The sequence below is a fragment of the Ursus maritimus genome, unplaced genomic scaffold (assembly GCF_017311325.1).
Source record: "Ursus maritimus isolate PB19 unplaced genomic scaffold, ASM1731132v1 scaffold_27, whole genome shotgun sequence".
NCBI lineage: Eukaryota > Metazoa > Chordata > Mammalia > Carnivora > Ursidae > Ursus > Ursus maritimus.
The window spans coordinates 8,626,041-8,647,053 of NW_024425230.1; positions in this window are offsets into that span (position 1 = coordinate 8,626,041).

Consider the following 21,013-nt stretch of genomic DNA (forward strand, 5'->3'; position numbering starts at 1 on the left):
TTTGTTTTTAACTGAGTACATAGATTTTTTTTTCTTTTAGTGAAAAGTTCTTTTAAGAAAAGGAAAAAAAACATGATTCTTTATGCTCCTAAGGATACATCAACACCGAATGCTTTAAAAGGCATGCTTGTACAGATGTGGGTTTGAGCTGTGTTTCTCTGTAAGGTTAATAAGGAACCATCAGCCCCTTGTTATATCTAAAATGAGGGGAAGCTTCATTAGTTGCATATAACACCCAGTGCACCATGCAATACGTGCCCTCCTTACTAATGAATCATCGAACTTTACATCAAAAACCAGGGATGTACTGTATGGTGACTAACATAATACAATAAAAAAATATTATTAAAAAACATAAATAAATTGAGGGGAAGGGCCATCTTAAATGTATGCTGAGTGCTGATATTTCAGTCTCTGGCCCTTGGGTCTAAGTCAGTTTGTCACACACTCAGGAAGCCCTAGTAGGGGTGAAGGTGACTGATGGTGGCTATCCTTGAGAATACTCCAGAGCTCTTTTGAGTTAGTCCGTAAAGGAATACCAAACTAATGATACTTGCACGATGAGTTCCCAGCCTGTAGCTCCACCTCTTCTTCAAGGGGACACACACGGATGGGTATCCACGTGAGCACAAAGTATCATGAATCTAATGTTTGAACTAAAAATAGATACAGCAAAGAACACATATGAGTATATGCCTTGACGGGTTTTCATAAACAACATAGCTGTGGAACTAGTAACCACATCAAGAAACTGCTGGCACCCCTGTCTGGGTCCTGCCTGGATCCCCTTCCAGTCACTTTCCACTCGGAAAGGCAACTATCCTGAATTGGGACAACATAGACTAAATTTTGCCCAGTTTTGTCTTTATATAAATGGAATCATAGGGTATGCTTTTATGTCTGACTTCCTGAACATTTGGGGGGAGTTGGTTCAAATTTATTTTTTAAATGATTGCCAGATAGCTGCCTTGCAGCTATTATTAGTAAGAAAATACTTGTAACACCCCCAAATTGTCTTTGGGACTCCCAGTGTGTGAGGATGGTGAAATTGACAAACTGGTTGAGACGAAATACAGACTCAAACAGGTTATGCAGGGCCCTTGTGCAACTGGCCCCAACCTGCTTCTCCAGCCTCACCTGTTGTTTTTCCCCCACCCACTGTCTTAGCAGCACAACCTTTTGTCAAGCCCCATCTTAAATGTTGGATCTGTGAAGCCTTCCCCCACTATTCTGAACCATTGGATCTTACCTGCTTTCTACTCTCTTCACTGTGCTCTTTCCTGCATTGTAGCATTTGTCACCTTCTATTTTAATCATTAGTCAGTCTTCATGGGCCAAGCTCTTTTTACATAGTCCCTAGTGGATAGCATCATGTTTGTCCCATTAGAAGCATCCCACAGATGTTGACTAAATGGGATAGAGCCCTCTCCGAGGACTTGATGATCTCCTGGAGGAGACAGGTGTGCAGAGGCTTACCTTTAACGCTCCCTTGGTACTTCTGTGTGCCAGCCACTGTGGTAAGGGCCCTAATATCCTCACCATAATGTTGGAAGGCAGGTACTATTATAATACCTGTTTTGCAAATGAGATTAAGTAACTGGGCCAAGATCACCCAGCTGATAAAATGTCAGAGCCCAGAGAATGGATCCAGGCAGTCTGGTTCCAACATCCTCTCAACCTCTTCTCCATGATAAGTCGTGCCAGAAAGGGATATTGGGGTCAGATCATCCAGGACTTTTGGTGCTTTGCTAAAGAGTTTGGACAGCTTTATAGGCAATGGAGATCCAATGAGGTTTTTGAGTAAATGACTGGTTTCTGTTTGGAAAAAATGACTTCAGTAGCAATAGAGTGGCTAGGTGGACAAGTAGCAAGGTTGGAAAGAGTTCAGCAGAAGCCCCACTGGAGTCAAGGGCAGTGGAAATGGAAAATGGGCAGCAAGTCCTGGCCGAGTACCTGCATCTAGCTCTCTCCCTGCAGAGACCCACTACGACAAGAGTAAAGGAGCCAAAATCAGGGAGCAATGGACAGAAAGACTGACTTAGCAGACCTAAGAAAACCGAATCCTTAGCTGCAATGGAGAAAGTGGAGAAGCATCCTGGTTACCAGATGGATCTCCCTGAAGACTTAGGATATCAAGTACTACACTGTGAACCAAGGAATGGTTGATTGAAAGCCTATTCGAGAATTACTTCTAGATCCTCTGCCTGATTTCATGTCGTTAAACCATTGTGTACTCTCTGACTCAGGGACATGAGAGGCTTACTTCCCAGAGAGAGTAAAGCAGGGTCTTGGGACTGGGGAACTCCAAGCACATCTGAGGATAGGCATATTACACTGAAAATGGGATTAATTAGACACCAAATGTTGAGAACCACTGCTGTCTCCAGCCTTCTCCCCCAAGAGACCAGATGTCACTTTCCAGAGGAATCTGACCAACCCAAAGAAAAGATCTAAAGATACATTGGAGGGTTCCCCGAAGAAATTTCTCCAAGTCATCCTACTCTGAAACCCATGGTCACAAACTGCACTCATGTGCATAGACCTTCTGGTGGGCATTTAAATGCCCAACTCTTAAGTGAACAGCCAAGGATCATCAAGCATCTGGGGAAAGTCTCTAAACATGGCAGAGAAGCCAAAACAAACTAGACAGATTAAGCGGGGAGGCAGTTAATCTATGAATATCCTCAGAGATAAGTGGTTGTAAAAGACAATACATTAAAAATAAACATGTATAAATTAATAATATGATAGCAGAAATGAAAAACAGAAATGTAGTCTAAATTAAGGAAATTAGAAGGTACAGCAACACGACAAAGTAATTGGAAAACAGGAGAGGTAAATTATAAGAAAATTTGAGGACCCATCCACAAGTTTCAATAACTGAATAATGGAAGTTCCAGAAAGAGAGAGAGAGAAAAAAAAGAGGACATGGAAAGAAGATAGTACTAAAGAAATTCAAGAAAACTTTCCAGAACTAAAAGACTTTGTGTCTTGAAACAATGTATGCATATATAACTGAAAAGAAAAAAAAAATCTAAATTTTTCAAAGGGGAGAGAAGATCAACCTGAGACAAGTGCGATTTTTTCACTCGTGTGGCTAAAGCTACTGCTGTTCACGTAAATAAGGAAGTAGAAAGTCTTGTGAGGAAGGAAATGAGTTCGGTTTTCCCCTGAGCGACTTCAGGCACTGTCATCAGCACATGCCAATGTCCAGCAGACAGACAGAAGTCCTGTGTTGAAAGAAGGATGGTGCTGGAGAAAACACAGGAAGCAGTTGCGGAGAGATCTGATGAGAATCACGGGGCAAGGCATGATCACCCTGAGACTAGAGAGAGGAGGGAGAAAAGGCCTGTTAGAAGAAGGAAAGTGAAAGGACAAAGACAGAATGAGCAAGAAATACTCTGAGGAAACTCTGAGGTGTTAGGGCTTTGAGAAGGAAAACCCACATGGAGTTGAGTATCTCTGAGAAGAAGCCTTTGGGCACTTTGACCACTGGGTGGCTGTTGGTGAAGTCCGAGAGAGCAAGTTTGGTTGGACCAAGTGTGGGAGAAACCACAAGGACAGTGTTTCAACATATTTGTGTTCTCTATACCATCTGAGCAGTGGGATTTTTTGGTGGCATCTTTGAAGTGATAGAAAGGCTGAAAAGCACACCATCCCAAGTCGACCACAATGTGAACACCATCCCCAAAGGTACTGCTCTTCTAGTCACCAAGCACCTCCTCAGGCTCTGGTCTGACCTACTGCTACTCCTCCCACCTCTTCTCACGCTGCATTCAGCAGACTTGGACAGCCCAGGTGTTGGGAAACTTGACCCAAATACTGAACTCCAACTGGTCTTGTCATTTATGCCTGTGCATAAAGTTGTCTTGCTCTATTAAAATGCCTATTTGAAAACTGTGGTTGATAAAGTGCCTTTCCTGACTGTGTTATCATAGCCCAGACTAGCAAACCAATTCTAAGTTTTTCTGATTATTCTAAGGATGATGGAGCTGAACAACACAAATCAAAGCCTTTAGAGCTAACACCATGGATCTCCTCCTAATTACAAAACTCACTAGGTTATTTTTTAAGATCTGGGAAAAACAGTGATCCCTTTCTCAATTTCCCATTGACATTGAGCTATACCAAGTAGTTTGACCCAACTGTAGGACAGTTACTTTGCACTGGGTAAAATGCATGTTTGCGTATGGCCACTTATTGCTTTGCATTTTTCCTTTTCGGAACTTTTGCTTTGTTTTCAAAGCAAATACAGTTCTTTGATATTTAGAAGAACTGAGAAATGGCACGTGATCAGGGTATGATTTCTTTCCCAGTGAGGAACTTCAGGTATTTTTAGTCTGGTTTGAGACAAGAGTCTACCTAATCGGGGCGCCTGGGTGGCTCAGTCGTTAAGCGTCTGCCTTCGGCTCAGGGTGTGATCCCAGAGTCCTGGGATCAAGCCCCACATCAAGCTACTCTGCTGAGAGTCTGCTTCTTCCTCTCCCACTCCCCCTGCCTATGTTCCCTCTCTTGTTGACTGTCTCTCTCTCTGTCAAATAAATAAATAAAATCTTTAAAAAGAAAAAAAAAGAGTCTACCTAATCACTGAAAGCCATGGAGTTTCAAACACCCATTTACAATGAACATATCTTCTAGAACCGGTGCTTGGGATTGTCCGTGGCATCCGGACAGCAGTTGTGTTTTTTAAGTTCTTTAGGCCTTCTCTCAGGCGCATTTCTCCCTTGAGTCCCATAAAATGAACACACCAGCAGCACATTTACGATTGCTTATGCCTTTTGGTTTTTTTAAGGTATTCAATAAATCGTAATAAGGACTGGCAGGTTTCCCGGAAGCTAAACTATTTTTATTTGCTAAGAAGAGAAAAGTATATTTTCTATTGCTAAATTGATGGTTGTTTTTGTTCATTTCTGAAGCCAAAACAAAAGAATAGTATAGCTTTCTCATGTAAAATAGAATTGGAACTTTGACTGTCAGTTTTCTTATAAATTGTCTTCCAAAATTCTTTCTGATTTTGCTTTTTTTGTACAATAAAGATATTTCCCTTACTCACTAGATAGTTGGCAAGTAGATCATTTTTGACGCCATGTGGCATCTTTTGCTTGAATATGGCATTTGCCCTTTTAATTGTGTGTCACTTTTGATATGTATAAGGAATGATTTGATGATTACATGGCAGGGAAGGGAAGTGGTAACTGGAAAATAAAATTAATTGGCAACAGCTTTTCTACCATATGGGTGAGTTTTATTACAAACTAATAGTAGAATCAAAGTCGCATTTGAGAGTAATCACAAATAGCCCAACTCTCTCAAAGGTCCATATGGGCAAAAAAAGAACGTCTGCACACCTTCAGGTGGGGATTTGGAAATGGATCTTGAATCATACTCTGCACTGGCATGGAGAAAGAAGAAGCCATCCTGAGCCCATCAGCAGCATTTCTTTTAATACAAGCATTGCAAAAAGTAACTTAATAGCACTGTTTATTTTGTTCTTGAATAGTCTTGTGGGAGATGGCAAAGGCCCATCTGCAGGGAAGATGTGTCATTGCAATTGTTATAGGTCACTGGTGACAAATCCACTGTGGGAGGCTAAACTCATGCCATCTGGAATAGTAATATGTGAAACAGATGATGTCTGAACTCTCATGCCATCTATATTGTCTCCTTTGACTACACTACTTGAGCTGTGAACCAGCCGGGGAGAAAAACCACTGCAGTATCTAAAGAAAAGTGCAGTGGGACCATTCAAGAGCAGGGTCTGAGGTTCCCACCTCTATTGTGTGACTTCTAAAGTAAACCTTTTGGAAGGATTTCTTTGGTCTGGTCATGTATAGTTGACCCTTGAACAATACAGGTTTGAACTGCACAGGTCCACTTATATATGGATTTTTTTTTTTTTATAAATACAGTACAGTACTGCGAATGTATTTTCTCTGCCGTACAATTTTCTTAATAACCTTTTCCTTTCTCTACCTTATTTTATTATAAGAATACACAGAATACATAGAACATACAAAATATGTGTTAGCTGTTTAAGGTATCAGTAAGGCTTCTGGTCAACAGTAGGCTACTACTAGTTAAGTTTTGGGGGAACCAAAAGCTATACGTGAATTTTTCTATGGCACAGAAGTCAGCACCTTGAACCCCCACGTTTTTCAAGAGTCAACTATATAATCAGTTGAAGATATAAGTAGCAGATAACAAATATATTTTATAATATAAATGTAATTGAAAAGTTTTTCCTTTTTAATAATCAATAATTTTTATTGAAGTATAACATACATAGTTTTAACCTTTCCAGTGATTTTTCTTGTCATAAATTACATATTTGCCATTTTAGTTTATTCTTTCTTGACATTTCATTTGTTTTCTCTTGAGTTGCATATGGGTTGTTAGTAATTTGTATTTACGTCTTGTAGTTATTTAGAAAATACACCTATTTTTTTAATTATGCAAATCATTATCTTTCCAGATAATTCCTTTTCTTTCCATATCTTTCTGGAAAATTCTTTTTCCATAAGCCATAAGTATAGACTCCATTCTGTGCAACATTTCATTCAGTTTCATTTCCCCGCCCCTCCAGCTCTCCGACCATTGCTAATGTCATCTGAATTCATAAGCCCCATCGCTATTCCCAGTAAATTTACATTATATATTGTCTCTAAATTTTACTTTTGCTTTTTCCATTCCTTTTTTTAATCATTATTGTATTTATCACTATTATTATATTGATCACTTAGTCTTAATTCTTCTTTCCTCTTGATTCACAGTGTGTCCAATGAGCTAATCTTAATTTTGATTCCTCTCCAGTAAAGTTTCCAGGATGACTGGGGTATGCCTCTCAGCAACCTTCCTAGTAAGACAGGTATGTTTTCTGAGACCTTGTCTATCAGAATGTGTCTTTTGGTTGCCATTCCTTTTTTGACCTAAATGACAACTTGTCTGGGAACAGTTTTTGTGTTGCAACTTTTCTTTAACTGTTGCCATTTTGCTCTATCGTTTGTTTGTTGTTGTTGTTATTTGTTATTTTTTAATTGTTTTTGTTTCAAAACGTTTATTTTTTTAAATCTTTTATTTCAATTCAATTTAGTTAACATGTACTGTATTATTCTTTTCAGGGGTAGAATTCAGTGATCCATTGTTTTCTATCCTTGGTCGTTCTGGAGGAGAAAGGTGAGACCATCCTTAACTGATTACTTTTAGGTTAACTGTGATTTTTCAAATGGTGCATCCCAAATAATTTCTCGTCCTTGAAATGCAAAAATGTCCTAAGATTCTATCTAGATCTGGTTCTCTTTTGAGTCCTCTTACCTAGAACATGAGTTTTATATACCATCCCAGATGTGCTGTAAGTCATCATTTGCAGATGGAGTTTCTGCTTTTATCCCCGTACTTATCTTCCTCTCTTAGCACCTTGATCTTTGTTCTTCTGTGTACTCTGGGAGAATGTCTGAATTCTTTACTTTTTTATTCCTGATTTGATTTTCTCCAATGTCAATTCAACGCATCATCACCTCCAAAGCAGGTGTTAAATCTGTGATTATTTTTCCACTTCCTTGAAATCTTTCATCCACCTCTGCCCGTATGTCAGATCCTTGATTGTCATTTTATCTCATCCTGAGCTCCCCTTGATGACTTGTCGCCTTTATTTTGTGGAAAATGTCGTAAGACTTCAGACTTAATAAAACTTAATAATTAAGTTGCTTATTGTTAAGAACATACATCACCTAAAACTTTTTGTGCCCTTAAATAGCAAAAATAGCTATCATTTTCTCAGTACTTATTTTTACCAGATCTTATAGTAAACATTTTGTAGACTTTATATCATATAATCCTTAGGACACCCTGCAAGGGGGAATTATTATCCTCATTTCACTCATGAGGAAATTAGCATTTTAAAAGGCTATCAAAGGCATTAAAAAGCCCGAGGTCACATATCCCAAAGCTAGTAAATGGAAGTCAGAATTTGAACCCGGGGCTGTCTGGTTCCAAAGCCAGTTTTCCTAACTACCACACACTACTATCTCCTCTATAAGTGATTCTCATAGATTTATATTTTAATCAAATATTGAAAGAAATGATGTTCTTCCTCTTTTCCTGGAGATTTTTCATTGCTCCTTTTTACCTGTATTCTATTTATTGATCTATCGCTGTTCATTCAGCCTTGTAATAAGAGATCACCGCCTACCTGGGCTTGAAGAATTATTCTAGAACTGCTTCCAGCTGCCGCTCCAGGCATCCGGAAGTTGTGAACAATCTGTAGACCAGTTACAATGTTATTTACCCTCTGGAGAGGCTGTGTAGTGCAGTAACAAGGGCACCGTGTGGAATTACAAAAAACCCAGATTGGAATCCAGCAGCTGTGCTATGTACCGGGNNNTCCCACTCCCGCCCCCATCCCCCCCCACCACGCCCCCAGGCCTGGAGGAGTCCTCCTCCCAGGATGCACCGCTGTGCTGACCCCTGGCCCAGGCTGGGCGCACTCGAGTCTCGGCTTCTGAACAGAGGAGAAAGGTGCGGGGGAAGATGAGGCTCCCAGGTCCTCCTGTTCCGGGTGTACGTGGGGCGGGCGGACCTCGCGGGTGCCACTGAGCCGGGCCCCTGTCCCAACGCAGGCGGAGGCCGTGCCCTGGCTTCCTGGTTCCGCCTAGGCCTTGTCCCGGGTCCATGTCCCCACGCAGACTGACCCCGTGTCCCTGTCCCCGCTTAGGCCTATTCAGGGCCCCTGTCCCCACTCAGGCTGAGGCCGTGTCCCTGGGTCCCTGTCCCCGCGTAGGCCTAGGCCGTTCCCTCGGAACCCATCTCCGCCCAGGCCTTGTCCCAGGTCCATTTCCCTATGCAGGCTGAAGTTGTATCCTTGTCCCCACGCAGGCCGAGGTCCTGTCCTGGCCTGAACTCTCTCCTCTTTGCTGCAACCCACAGGTACTGGGCCTTGCGAAGTCAGGCACATCCCAGGGCTAAAGTACCAAGGTGTTCCTAATCTTTGCCTTTGCCTTCCTGGGTTTTTGTGAGTGGCTGGGTTGGCTCCATCTTTTCTGGATATTAACCCCACCCAGGTGAACAGAGATCTAGCCGATTATTGCTGTTCTCTGTGGCGGGGGGCTCAGCAGGGAGCCCTAGAGACTGTTCAGAAACGGACTTGAGAGCCTAGACTTGATCCCACAAGCAGCTATGGCCTTTGTACCTCTGGCCAGGAAGCCTCTTTGAGTAGGCTTTGTTTTCGTCAGGTAGAAGTTATTATCCCTACGTTTAAAAAAATACTGAAAAAATGCCTTCACATACTCTAAAATTCAAGAAAATTTATCTAGGGCCCCAGCGTGTACTTAGACTCAGTAGTTGGACCCTCCTCCACATACTCATAGTTTGGAGACTGAAATCACCCTCTGAAATTTGATGCCTACCCCAATTTCTCTTTTATCTCATCAAAAAATGTCTTTAAATTAACTGGAATGAGAAAAAAAATCTATGTAGTAAGTTGAATTATAGAAAGGGTAAACCGATCCAATTAGGTAGTTTTGAGCCCTATAAATTGTGCTCCATCATCCGTTAATGGATCAGTAGACCGGCATTTTTTAAAGAGTCAAGATTAGAATAGAGTACGTCACAAATAGTAAGGATACATACTGTTTTGTGAAACTTGGGTTTCAGTTATATATATTTGTACGTATATTTGTGTCAGGTCATGATGTAAAAGGTATGTATGGTGGATTACATTTAAAAAATTGTGCTACTGGTTTAGACCAGGATAAATATGTTATGTACACAGGAAGTACCCTTACAGGAGTAATCACCTATCTTAATAATGATGATTGGAACTGTAGAAGAGTCAAATGGTATTTCTGTCCTAATTAACTCCGTGTTTTATATTTACTTTACATGGGATTAACATGGCATGTATCTGGGTATCTGATCATCAGTATAGGTCATTGCTGATATAAGGAATGGAAAGGCATGACAGACTTGCTTCAGTATATGGGATCAGTCCCTCTGGTGGTCACCAATTATGGGAGCCACAAGCCATCATTGTTACTATGAAATTATGCATGATTTATACACACTTCTATTACACGTGTGACCATATGAGGATCTTTGCTTTACATTGTTCCTGCTGAAACCCGGTAATGAAGTTTAATAGTCCAAAATTTTTCTGGTCTGTTCTGGTTGCTATGTTACTGTCTCTGAACACTTAGGACCTTGATACAGAGCATAGCTGAGGCCAAAGGGGTATTGATTGCTACCAACAGTCAGATGGTCTTCTTTTCAGCTTTGAACAAAGATTTTTTTAAAAAGTTTAACATCCGAAGCCCTTCGTTCTTATTAGAATAATTATTTTCATATCTTGTATTTGTTTGTTGAATGGTTGGTTATTTGATTTTGATTTTCAGAATTTAAATAACGAGAAGTTTGGACCAGAGTTGTTGCAGCTAATTTCCCTGCATATGATTTATCCTCTAAAGTTTAGGCCAGACATTTAATGATAAATGGCTGGTATTCTGTTTTGCAAATGGGCCTTGCAGACAGTTTAATATGATCAAGCAAACTATTTTTATCGTAACCATACTTACTGGTGTTGAAACTGCTATGATAGGAGCTCCATAGATGTGTGGATGAATGAACATTACCAATTATTCATGTAAACATTCAGTGACACATATTATTAGTTTTTCGTAAAACGTAATTTTTATACCTGGTTTCTTTAAAGAGAAACTAATATTTGGCAGGTGTGTCTCTGTTATGAGACATCTGTTGTGTAAGTGAACAGAAATCATCCTCTCTTGTTGAACACTTTCAGACAGCACCCAATAGTGTGACAAGTTATGTGACATCTGAATTTTGAATTCAAAACCAGCCTAATGTAAAAGAGGTACAAAAAAAAAGGGGGGGGGATGATTTTTCCTGATGCGAGGTCTCAGGAGAAGGCAGGGAAGGACACTTTATAATCAACGTGGTGTGTGGTATTTTGCTCATAAACCCTTTAGTGTCTTCTGAAGTGTTAGACCCCAGCACCCGCGGTGTAGCCCAGTGGACCTGTGGACAGTCTCCCACAGAGGGAGGACAGAAGGCTGCTGACATTCAGGGAACATGCTTGTCTTTCCAGCCTTAGCCAAGGCTCGAGCCTCTAAGTAGGTAGAAAGCAGGGACCATCGCTGCCTTGTTCACTGTGATTTCCCTATTTTCAGGCACATAGGAGGTGCTCAATAAGTAATTGTTGAAGGAATGAAAATACCATGGAAGGAGGAAGAACAGCAGCAGAAGGTACATATAGCTTGAAACATAGGGGGAAGGAGTGTCATCAGAGCCTTAACTCAGATTAATTGAGGGTCTCCTCCTCTGAACCTAGTAGTGTTACTGGGCTATCTGGGCTTACAGGGTGTTTAGAGCCTAGTGGAGGCAAGGCATATACCTGCCTGTGTGTGTATGTACGCATGCCTACATGCACACACACACTGATCGAGTTGTCTTACGGAAGTATTTTGCGCTATATGGGTAAAGACTGCGACTGCATGTAACATGGGGCTAATGGGGTGTTTCAGATAAGTATAAAGTCTCAAGGAAGAGAAAGGGTGATTCAAGTTGATTTGAGAGGCAGAATTTCCCAGAGGAAACGGTTGGGTCTTGGATGAGGAGGGATCACAGGTAGGGCATGAGCAAAGGTCAGAGCGAACATAGCCACTGGCTCAGACCCGGGGCTCACTGTACTGGGGTACGGTGAAGAGCAAAAAGTGGGATAGGCTAGGTGGGGATCACATTTTGGAGGGGAGTTTAGGAAATAGGCAGTAGAAGCTTAGGTTAGCATAAAGAAGCCATAAATTCTGGAGCAAGGACGTAATTTGATAAAGGCTATGTTTTAAGATTACTTGGAAGCCACGTACAAGAGGACAGCTCTACCTCAGGGACCGAAAAGGAAAAGGGAAACAGCCCCCCAATTTGGGATCTCAATACCATACTTAGCTGCCCTGGGATGTTCTCTGGTTACTGTGGGTGCTTTGGTGGCACAAAACCAACTATGAGGGGAAATATATTTGGTTTAGAACTCCACCAGAGGGAATCTGGAAATGACCAAAGAGTGACCGAGCCAATCCCATAGCCATGATCCCACAGGTGGTCAACACTCTTACCCTCAAGCCTGGGCTGTATTTCTAGTGCCCCATGGAATAACCGGTCTTTTATTAAGCAGGCAGATGGAAGAGTGTCTTGTTCTTGGGAATGAGTCTTAGCTGGCTGACTTCATGAAACTTAGTTTGGCTTAAAAAAAAAAAAATCATACCCAAGAATTCACAAGCTGAAGAGAGGTGCCCATTCTTGGGTGTCTCAGGTTAGCCAAGCAGATCTTCTCCTGATTCCTTGTTGGCAGGTGGTGTGTAGGGTATGGGATAGGGGGAGAATAGAGTAGAAGTGCAAAGATAGACGGTAATCTCCTTGCAGTCAGGGACATGGTTCTCCCCCTTTGTACATCGGGCACCCTGTATAGTACCCGTATTGAATGAATGGTGGCTGGATGGGAAAGGGCATTTTGTTTCCCATCATCTTGTATTGACAGCCCAGGCATTTACTGAGACGTTCACTTCCTTCTTCACTCCCATCGCTTCCTACCTGTGTACGTGCCGATGCAGCTTATACAAGTCTAGTCAAAGCACATGGCATATTTAGTCTGATGCCCAACACGATGCTGGAGAAAGGGAGCACAGATCTTAAAGTTGCCACGTTCTACCTTCACAGACTGAGGACGCTCATGGGATTCATTGTTCTGGGGTTGAAAACTTTACCCGCCCACTTCTGTTTGCTTCCTCATGCCATATTGTGCAGTCTTAGCTCCTCATTTAAAATCCATGGCTATGCTTACATGCATGTAGGATATGAAATAGTAAATGTCTGAGAGCCCATCTCCTCTGTGGTCCCAATGTGTACCTATGCAGAGCGTATAAATATACCATACCACATGCACATATGTGGATATCCCTCTGTCCTCTGTACAGCAGGTCTGTATGAGTACATGTCTCTATCGGTTTGGGCAATCATGCTATATTTTTATTCTTGAGATTCTCAGATCCTTCAAAAGATATGATGTGCCTGGCACATAGTATGAAGCCAATAAATAGTTGATAATGAATTAATGAATAATATGTTCAGAGAGTGGTAATGGGTGCTACTTAGAGAATTTTACTCAAGATTTAATGGGAGAAATGAAGCCTATATGCATGAAACTAAGCCTATATGCATGAAACTAGGTCTCTTACAAAGCAACAGAGGCATAAAGCTCTAGATGAAATAAATTAGTAATAGTAATTATAATTATCATCATAGCTAGTGTTCACAGAGGGCTTCTTATAGGCCAGGTACTCTCCTAAACACTTTCATGTATGTTAACTCATTTAATGTTTCTACAACTCTGAGACATTGGTTTTATTTTCTTCATTTTGCATGTGAGAAGCCTGAAGGATGGAGAGGTTAGGTGACTTGCCTGGAGTCACAGGGCTGATAAGCATAAGATCACATAGTTAGCACAGAGTGGGACAAGGGTTTAGCAACAAAACTTTCTGGAAGAGGCGAGTTGAGATGTGGCCTCCCCCATCACCCTCAGCCACACCCGTGGCCAGGAGCTGTAAGCACGGCCTTCTGGCCATCCCTCAGTGTGGGCTGTGGACCAAGAGGCTGTTGGGAGTCAGCTCCCATGACAGTGTGTGATCTGGCTTGTATACCGCTCCATGGTATGACCTTCCCAGAGTACGTGCCAGATGGTTTCTAAACACGTTTTTCTTCAAGTACTCAGTATGAGAGACCTAAGTCTTAGAGGGAAAAATCTCCCCCTCTCCCAACAAACTCAAAGTACAACCGGCCATCTGCATGACACCCAGTACCCACTTGGAAGTTTCTAGAAAGCCCAGTGAATTACCTTTGAAAAAAGTAACCATCTGTTGTGGTAGGTAGGAAGAGACACAATCATAAATGTCCCCTCTTAGCATTGAGCGTGGCCCAAGTTTTGTTCTATCTCCTGAGGATTCAGCAGGGAACAAGGCAGATGAAAATGCCAGCCCTCAGAGCGCCGACATTCTAATTCAGGAGACAGGTCATAAACGAGTCAATAAGTAAGAGGTTGCATGTGTCAGAGCGTGAGGAGCAGCCCTCAAGTACCGATGTATGAGAACCGTTGGTTCTGATGATCTGTTCTTCACTTTTCTCACTTTCTTTCAAATTATCTGCCAGGGAACCTTGTAACACTGGGCCAGGGAGAGTGTGGAACCTGGTGGGTGGGAGTAAAGATACTGCATTCAGGTCCTATGCGGGCATACCTGTGTTACTGCGCTTGACTTTACTGTGTTTCGCAGACAATGCATTTTTTTATAAACGGAAGATTTGTGGCAACCTTGTGTCGGGCCGTCAAGCAAGTCTATTGGTACCATTTTCCCAATAGCATTTGCTCACTTTGTGTCTCTGTCACATTTTGGTGATTCTTGCAATATTTCAGATTTTTTTTAAAGATTTTATTTATTTATTTGTCAGAGAGAGAACAAGTGAGAGAGCACAAGCAGGGGGAGAGGCAGGCAGAGGAAGAAGCAGACTCCCCGCTGAGCAGGGAGCCCAATGCGGAACTCGATCCCAGGACCCTGAGATCATGATCTGAGCCGAAGTCAGATGCTTAACTGACTGAGCCATCCAGGCTTCCCTTTTGGACTTTTTCATTCTAATTCTATCTGTTATGGTGATCTGTGATCAGTGATCTTTGAGGTTACCATTGTAATTGTAAGACAGCGAACCTGACAAATAAATGTGCATGCTCTGAGTGCTCCCCCAACGGGCTACTGCCCCATCTCTCTCCCTCTCATTGGGTCTTCCTGTGTCCTGAGACACAACAATACTGAAATTAGGCCAATCAGTAACCCACAATGGCCTCTGAGTCTTCAAGGGAAAGCAAGTGCCATGTGTCTCTGCCTTTCAATCAAAAGCCAGAAATGATTAAGCTTAGCGAGGAAGGTGAGTCAAAGCCAAGATGGGCTGAAAGCTAGGCCTCTGGTGACAAACAGCCAAGCTGCGAACGCAAAGCACAAGTTCTTGGAGGAAATTAAAAGTGCTGCTCCAGTGACCGCACAAATGATCAGAAAGTGACACAGCCTTCTTGCCGGTACGGAGTAAGTGTCAGTGGTCTGGCTAGAAAATCAAACCAGACACAACATTCCTGCAAGCCACACCTCGTCCAGAGCCAGGCCCTAACTCTCTTCAGTTCCGTGAAGGCTGAAGGAGGTGAGGAAGCTGCAGACGGAAAGTCTGAAGCTAGCAGAGGTGGGTTCGTGAGGTTTAAGGAAAGAAGCCGTCTCCGTATGTCAGAGTGCGAGGTGAAGCAGCAGGTGCTGATGGAGAAGCTGCAGCCTGTTATCCAGAAGGTCTAGCTAAGATAGTTAATGACGGGGAATACACGAACCAGATTGTCAATGTGAACAAAACTGCCTTCTATGGAAAGAAGATACCATCTAGGACCGAACAGAGCTAGAGAGGAGAAGTCGAAGCTTGGCTTCAAAAGACAGGCCAACTCTTGTTAGGGGCCAGTGCAGCTGGTGACTTTAACTTGAGGGGGATGGGGGGTGGGGCACGTACCATTTGGAAAATCCCAGGGCCCTCAAGAATGATGCTGAATTACTCTGCCTGTGCTGCATAAAGGGAACAACAATGCCCGGATGACAGCACATCTGCTTACAACAGGGTTTACAGACCATTTAAGCCCACTGTTGAAACCTACTGCTCAGAAAAAAAGATTCATTTCAAAATGCGACTGCTTGTTGACAGTGTAACTGGTCAGCCAAGAGCTCGGACGGAGACGGACAGTGAGATTAACGTTGTTTTCGTGCCTGCTGACACAAGCTCCGTTCTGCCGCTGATGGATCAAGGAGTGATTTCAACTTTCAAGTCTTATCACTTAACACACATCTCCTAAGGCTCGAGCTGCCACAGGAAGTGATTCCTCCGCTGGACCGAGGCAAACTGAAAACCTTCCAGAAAGCCTTCATCATTCTACGTGGCGCTAAGAATAGTAGTGACTCACAGGAAGACGTCAAGGTATCACCACGAACAGGAGTTTGGAACAAGTTGATTCCCCTCCCTACGGGTGGCTTCGAGGGGTTCGAGACCCCAGTGGAGTAAGGAGCTACAGATGTGGTGGAAACAGCAGGAGAACCTGAACTAGAAGCGGAGCCTGAAGATGGGACCGAGCTGCTGCATCTCACGATCAAACGTAAACGAATGAAGAGTTGCTTCTTAGAGATGAGCAAAGAAAGTGGTTTCCTAAGAGGGAATCGATTCCTGCTGAAGATGCTGCGAAGACTGTTGAAATGACAACAAAGGATTTAGAATATCACAGAAACTTAGTTGATAAAGCAGCCGCAGGGTGTGAGAGGACTGACTCCAACTTCGAAAGGACTTGTGGGCAAAGTGCTATCAAACAGCATCACGTGCTATGGAGAAATGGCTCATGAAAGGAAGAGGCAATCGATGTGGCAAACGTCACTGCTGTCTTATTTTAAGAAATCGCCACAGCCACCCCAGCCTTCACGACCACCACCCAGATCAGTCGGCAGCCGTCAACATCGAGGCAAGACCCTCCACCAGCAAAAAGATTAGGGATGGTTGAAGCTCCAAAGATGGTTAGCATATTTTTTGTAATAAAGTGTTTTTATATTAAGGTATATACACATTTTTTAGATATAATGTTATTGCACATTAAGATACTGTTGTACAGTGTAAAGTTAACTTTTATATGCACTGGGAAGCCAAACAATTCCTTGCCTGGCTTTATTGAGATGTTCACTTTACTGCAGTGGTCCAGAACCAAACCTTCGATATTTCTGAGGTGTGTCTGTCATCTATAATCCATTGTGGGGATTCAGGCAAATCCTCTGGGGAGCTTTTTATGTCAAGAAGATGTGGTCTTTAGATTCCAGGCATTTGTGAAGACATTGACTTATTTCATTATATCCCATAAGAGTTTCTCCACACACCTATTTAAAGAACACAGAGTTTGGTAGCATTTTGACTTAACATTTCTGTCTATGAGAAAACCTTTGTATTTGGAAAGTCTATGAAAATGATAAGATGAAACATCAGAAAACAGAGCTTTTGTTCATAAAAGCCCCCCAGATTGGACTGGTTAGGTTAAGATCAATAAGGCCCAGAGTGTATTCATTCAGTTTCCCGGAAGGGATTCTCTCCTTGGAGGTAAAAGCAGGTCGTCAGTTCCATCAAATTTAGATTTTCTTCTCTGGAATGTTTGCCTGAGGTTTGCAATGCAACATGCCATTTAGAAAATCAGAAGTTGTCCCACTTCCCTTTCCTCTGTGTCTACACCCCATGCACCCTCTGTTCTGGCTAGCAGAGTTCCAGACACAATTTCCTGCTGTGGCCCCGAGGCCATTTTCCCATGTCCTGCTCACACTGTTTTTCTCTTGTGAGTTCCTAAGTGGCCCTCCAGAATCTTGCCTGGGTTTGCAAGGGTCCTCACTGCTCTTCTCCCTCTCTCCTGTTTCACTCTTGGAAATATATTCAGTAGGTGTTTTCCTCACTTACTTGGTTTAGTAACATTTAGTAACAAGTTAGCCCTTGTGTGTAAAAACCCGTGGGTTTTGCAGTGCAGCCCCTTCTGCTCCCCACACACTTGTCCACTAATATCAGGCTTAACTGCCTACCTTTAATGGTCAGAGGTGTGATGTTCACTTTTAAAAATGCAATGAACCATTAAGATTTAATAAACAACTTAACCTCTATTAATGAGGATCTAAAATATACAACAGATTTAACGCCTTAACTTGCTTCTAAACCTTTCTCATAAAATGAGACAGTTAAGTATTACCTAGAAGAAATGACACCCACACAGGCCTCTTGCTCGATCCTGCTTCCCAGGGTTCTCTCCCTTCTGTTAGCAGTGACCTGATAAATTTATCATGAGGCATAAGTGAGAGAAAAGGAAAAAGGCATTACCATAGGAGTCGTCGAAAGAACCATATTTGTATTTATTTGTCCTCTGCAGAGGGGTCGTGGGCGGACACACTGGGCTGACGTGTGTAGGCACACAGCTCCCCCAGGTCACAACTCACAAACCGTCAGAATTCCTCACTTCAGTCCTCCCAGCTACTGCACCGCGTTGCACAGATTGTGCAACAGGTGAATTTTTGCCTCCGTCTCTGAAGGAAGAAGGGACTACACCTTGACAGTGACTCAATGCAGCCTATGATAATGGGATTCTTTTGATTATGGAGGAGGTATTGAGCTATGTAGGCTGTAACCAGGAACCAGGCTGTCTCCCATGCTAAGGAATCTTCTAAGGAAAAGGTGACTGGTAGAGCTTTATCAGCAGGGAAGAGAGACACGATAAAGAAAAACAGTTTTAATTAGGAAGGTAAGTCGGGTGGCAGTTGGGGAAGGATGGACCATGAAAGGGGGAGTGTGGGGTCGGAAAGACATGGTCGCCTGGCAAGAGGTGACAAGGATCCGAACCTGCCCCACTTAGTGACCACTCTGCTGGAAGTTCAGCCCCCCTGCCAGATGGGCTTTAACATTTCGGAACCCCTTCATGGCGAAATGAGAGTCTGGGAAGAGAAAAACAGGCCAGGGAGAAAGTGAACGAGCGTCCAGTGAACGGGCCTTGACCAATCCTCCTCCTTTGAACTGAATTCAATGAGTGAAACTCGAGAACCCGTGGAGTCTGAGACTGGCCTTTCCCCTTCTCTGCCTCTAGTCAATTTTTAATTTGCCATCATCGATTAGCTGACAGGAGAAGAAAGAGGTCTCTCGACAGCTGAAGCCGGCTGGTGGGGAAGGGCCTTGAGTCAGGGCCTTCGGAGTGGGCGGTGCTGCTGAACCGCCTGGGAGGTGAGCTTTGGCTCCAGGGGGTGCAAGAACCAACTTGCCGAAGCTTCCTTGCTCGTCGAGGCGCCTTTAAATAATCCACACCTGGACTTGTTTCATCTGCAGGCAGGAGAAAGTGAACCCGGCCCCCAGAGGTCTCCCGTCTCAAATAAACACTGTAAATGCAGGCAAACTTGCCTTTGGACTTGAAGGGCCTCAGGCAGACAGACGGACAACTGTTGGCATCCTGCCACCAACGGGTTTGTCTTTCATTGTCTGTGCTGACTGTTCTTTGAGGCTGGCAGAAATAAAAACCAGGAGAACTACCTCTGACTATTCCAAAAGGAAAAGGTGGCCAGACTTTTATCTTGGGGGCGTTATATGGTGCAAACGAAGGGACGCTTTCCTCCCCAGCTGCCAGGAGACAGCAGAGAGGTGGCCTTTCCGTGGACGGATGCTCCTTATTCCACGCGTTTCAGGGCGTGCTGGTGGCGGTTGTGGTGATGATTTAGTCAGCACAAAGCCCCGCCAATACTCACAGGCTTCTAGAGCGTGCCATAGCTGTCAGACCCGCTCGGCTAATAGTGTGGGCTTGTCAACAGTGTTTCAGGTTTCTCTCTGCCGCGTGAACCCCTTCCTTTCAGGACAGACAGCAAGACCATCTTGTTCAGGAGTTGACTAATGACCGTATGCACCCAAACCAACAGGCGTGAGGCAACTGATGCATTTGTAACCCCGTGTCTGACTGAACTCCAGTCTTCTCCTCTCCCAAGTGGTGAAACAGGAAGCAACATCCCGTCAGGAAGAACCGGAAGGTGCCATCCAGTAGCTTTGCCTCACGTCACGGATCGCCCTCAGTCAGAAATCTAGACGTGCAACTTTAGAGGGTGGGTCTCTGAAAGAATTTCAGAGCTCACGCAGAGATGAGGTGTGTTGCTCTCTGACGAGAACGAGGCTGACTGGAACGCTGGAAATCTGGCTCTGACTGCTCTTCACAGGCAAGGGGCATCCTTTGTGGACCGAAGTTTCTGGAAGGTAGGCACCATTTCGCTGATGTTTTTACCATTTGGGAACTCTCAGACCACGTTGGCCTTGACTCTTGTGTGTGTGTGTGTGTGTGTGTGTGTGTGAAAGAGAGAGAGAGACAGAGAGAGAGAGACAGAGAGAGAGAGAGGGAAATGTCCAAAATGCTCATTTTTGGCCTGCTGTTCAGGGAGAGATACAGAAAACAGAGATTTGAAGCCCACTGCTTGGTGAGTGTGACTTCAGAAGTGTCAGTCGTGGAGACCAGATGTTGAGGCCCAACTTCTCTGACCTGTAGCACTTGCTCTCTGGCGAGTTGAAGTGGATTCATTGTCGGGCTAGGAAGGAAGGCTTGTTCAGCCTGTGGAATCACAGAAGGCGGAGCACGCAGCCGGCACAGCCCGGTTTATGAGCAGGGAGAAAGGAGAAGGGCGACCGCAGATGTCCAGACCCCGTCAGAATGTCTTCAATGTGGAACGAGGCAGGACTTGCTCGCCTCACAGTGGCAGACTTTTCTCCGCTGGCTCTGTCTCGGGCGGGACCGTCCCCACGCGGCGTCCAGAAGACACGAGCCGATTCGTTCTACAACTGCCAGCCTCGTGTTGAGAAACATAATAGAACTTTCTTTTTTTTCTAACCAGTGTCCGTGTTTAGCCAGATGTTTTTTTAGGCAATTTTATTCCCAGAAAAGCCTTACTCACGGGGCCAGGGAAAAAAACTTCTGGGACTCCCCAGAGGATGCATATTCATTTAAATGAATAAATATTCACTTATTCATTAACTAACCAAGTGCCTTCTATACCACGGGTGAGGGTTCTGACTTTAAACAGCCCCTTTTCGTGACTCTTCCCCTACAAGCCTTTTTTTTTTTTTAAGGGGTTTCCATTTAAAATTTCACCAGTAGAATTTTCTGGAAAAAGGGGCAAATTCATTAAGGGGAAAATAGGTAATAATTGTATAGTCTTCCCTTTAAAACTATTTCTGCCTTTGCTAAAATAGTCAAATTAATTTCAGGATAATTCTGGGTTGGTAATAATCTACATAATTCTGGCTTAGTAATAATCTACATTTATTGAGTCCTTGCTGTGCATAAATACATTTCCCATTTAATTCAGTGAGATAGAACTCATGCAGTTTTCAGATGAGGACATTTGGGCTT